We start from the raw sequence: 3,145 nt of genomic DNA, 5'->3' as shown, positions 1-3,145 counted from the left end.
GAAACTGAGTGCAGGGTTTATGGGAACTCTCTGTTAGCTTCACAAACTTTCCATAAATAAAAAATTATTCTATATAAATATTTATTTGTTTACCTAATCTTTGCTCTGGAGAGAGATACTGTATCTTCCAACACTGTTTGTTATACAAAGTCCCTTGAAAACAGAGTCAGGAACAATGACAGAAATGCAAGAAACCCATTAGGCATGGTTTCCCAGCAATAGCCACTCCCTCCTTCTACACTGTCTTGGCTTCTAGTGAATTTTCTCATAAATATGGTGCTCCACTGGCCACTTTGATTAACCAACAGGCTGGGACCAAATCTGTTCAATTCGTAGATCTTATTAAGGCCACTGTAAACAGGAATCTCAGCAGCAGCAGGAGGAGGCATCCTGCAGCCATGGCCTCAGCTAAGTCTCCTGTGGTCTCAGAATCAACGCATTGACTAAATCCCAGAAACCACCAGGGTCTAATTTAAGAGAGGTCAAGGGACTCTCTCCTTAAATTTCAATACTGATCTTTCCTCTTGGTCCAAGCCATTCATGTAGGCACAGCAGTATATATTAGCCATTACCTGAGCCTATGAAAAAAGGACTTTGAAACAATTCTACTGTCTTACAGTATTCCTGGCCAGTAAGTTGAGGCTGACCTGAATGCCTTCTACAGTTGAGTTAGTGACATAGATCACTTCAACTACATTCAGGGACAAATTTTGTACTTGCTTTTACTAATTGGATGACCACCATCGTAGCAATAACTGGTTGTCGATTGTGCATAAATAATGAATAATCAAAGATAATTAAAGGAAGCTTTATTTTGGAGTAATCTCCACAGTCATCTGAGAGCTACGTGATTTATTACTGTTTCATTAAACACTTGCCGGACTCTTACAATCACTCCTAAGGTTCAAGATGCCATGCTTTTAGAAGCAACTCAAGACAATGCCTGGCTTCCACGCAAGCAATATAGTCCTGGGGGTGCACACCGTAGCCCAGGAAAGAAGTGTTATTTATGACTGTTGCCCCACCCCCGAAGTCGGACCCATACCATTTAGTGGGTATAGGTCGACAGTACCACGAACACAGCCTCTCCACAAGCTGTTCTCAGGTGGCTTTGAATAATTGAGTCCAGTTATTGTTTACAGAGGAGCTGCCTGTGGGTAGTCAGACTAAACTCTCCTATTTGTCTATGTCACCAGGCAGTGGCATTTATCCACCCCATGGAATGACTGAGCAATGTCTATAGGAATGGGGGTGGGGAAGATATCAGAGGTACTGACAGGTGTTTTGTGTAGGAGGTGCAGGAGCTGGGGCCGTGCCTTGCTGCTTGAGATAGACATCCTGGTAAGGTTAAGAGGAATGGCAATCAAGCCTCAAATGGGGCTCAGGGCCATCTGGCAGGGGATGGCAGACCCAGCGGTGAGTTAAACAGAAGGTGCTTGCAACGGTTTAAGAGATTCACTTAAAGATGTTTCTTTCCTGAAAAAGCCTCCTGGGATAATTCTATTTTTAAATTTTATTTATTTATTTATTTATTTATTTATTTAGGCAACCCTTGGTTGACTTCACAGATTGCAAGAACATCGTCAGCTTACAATCCTTTAGTTTTTTATTTTTTACACCTACAGAACCTGGTCTTCCTAGGTGGTCTCCCATCCAAGTACTAACCAGGCCCGACCCTGCTTAGCTTCCGAGATCAGAGGGGATCGGGCTTGTTTAGGGTAGCATGGCTGTCGACTCCAGGGATGATTCTAAAGGACAAAGACCCTTAAGGTCCTTCCTCCTCCACACTTGCTGAGTCTGAAGTGTTACTTTCTCAGGTGCTGGGTTGTTGTTCTCTCTCTATCACCACAAAAATCAGTGTGTCCCATTCCAGTAGCTATACCTCCATATTTTCTCAATCATTCCCTATTTTCACCCAGACCTTTCATCAGGAAAAGCCATGCACAAGGGAGAAGACAATTTTTGAAATTTACAGTACCTTATTATGTCTCCACTTTGGCCCATATGGTCCACTGCAGGGAGACTTGGCAAGTAGCACATTCGACAAAGTGGTCATTATCCTTATGATCCCTACAACTGTTGTTTGATAGGAGATGGGACCTTCTGCCTACCGAGGACAAATATTAGTACTTGTCATTATAAGGAGCAAACTTGAGGGTGACTGCCAGAATGGTGAAGAAATGCCACTGCCTGGAGGAGAGTTAGCAGCATAGTAAGCATGGGCCCATTTAGAGCCTTTGAGACAACATGAACAGCAACCACCTCCCCAATTCTTCTTTATTAACAGACAATAAAGCAGAGGACCATTTATTGTTCAGCAGACCATACAATTTAGCCTACAACTAATTCCCAGGGACCATACAATTTGGCTTACTATCAATTTCTAAAATGTTTGAACTTCTTGCAAATTCCATGAGTTGGCCCATGAGATTTTCTCTTACAGACAGCTGTGTCTCTGATGTATCCCATATTGTCACTAAGAGATCAAGAACTGGGAAGGGTTTGAGAGTTTACTCTGTAAGTTAGCCTGGCTTGTTACAGTTTCATGGATACCGGTAGCTGACATAGGACTCCTGGGCCAGAGACAGAGTACTTTTACTCACAGCACAGCAAGCAATATGAGCACCTGCATATTTGCATTAGATTCCTCTTCCCCCAGTTTCCTACAATAGTCACATTAGTAAATATATTCAATCAAATACTAAGGGCTGAGACAGAAATATTCAAAAGGTCCTTAGAATGAGTGTTCATTAGTTTTGTTGATAATTTTTTAAATACTTCCCTCAGTAAATCAATTCTTTTGAAAGATGTTTGTTTGTAAATTGAGAAATTAGGTTTAACAATAAAATAGGAGACTAAAGAGAAGATGTTTATAATTATTAAATATGTCAGGGGTGTTTTGCATATTTTTGCTTTTTTTTTCTTTTGCTTAACTGATTATTTTACTATAACCTCTGAATGCTAACTTCCTATGCTATTGATTTTAGGCTATTTGTGTTAATAAGATGAAAATTAAATAGATTTTGTCCATAAACAACCACTTCTTAGTACAGAACAGTAGTTGTTCAAAATCTTTCTTGCTGTCTCATTTAAAGCTGCATTGAGCAAATTAGAAAGTAATAATAGCTCTAGTGAGGAAAATGGT

At 40.6% G+C, this 3,145-nt stretch overlaps 1 pseudogene; it reads right to left on the bottom strand.

Moving 5' to 3' along the window:
- Positions 1-1,616: 1,616 nt before the first annotated feature.
- On the bottom strand, positions 1,617-1,735 carry LOC120595759 (uncharacterized; annotated as a pseudogene).
- Positions 1,736-3,145: the final 1,410 nt, after the last annotated feature.

The sequence above is a fragment of the Pteropus medius genome, unplaced genomic scaffold (genome assembly GCF_902729225.1).
Source record: "Pteropus medius unplaced genomic scaffold, Ma_sr-lr_union100, whole genome shotgun sequence".
Classification (NCBI taxonomy): Eukaryota; Metazoa; Chordata; class Mammalia; order Chiroptera; family Pteropodidae; genus Pteropus; species Pteropus medius.
This window is presented reverse-complemented; position numbering and strand designations above follow the sequence as displayed.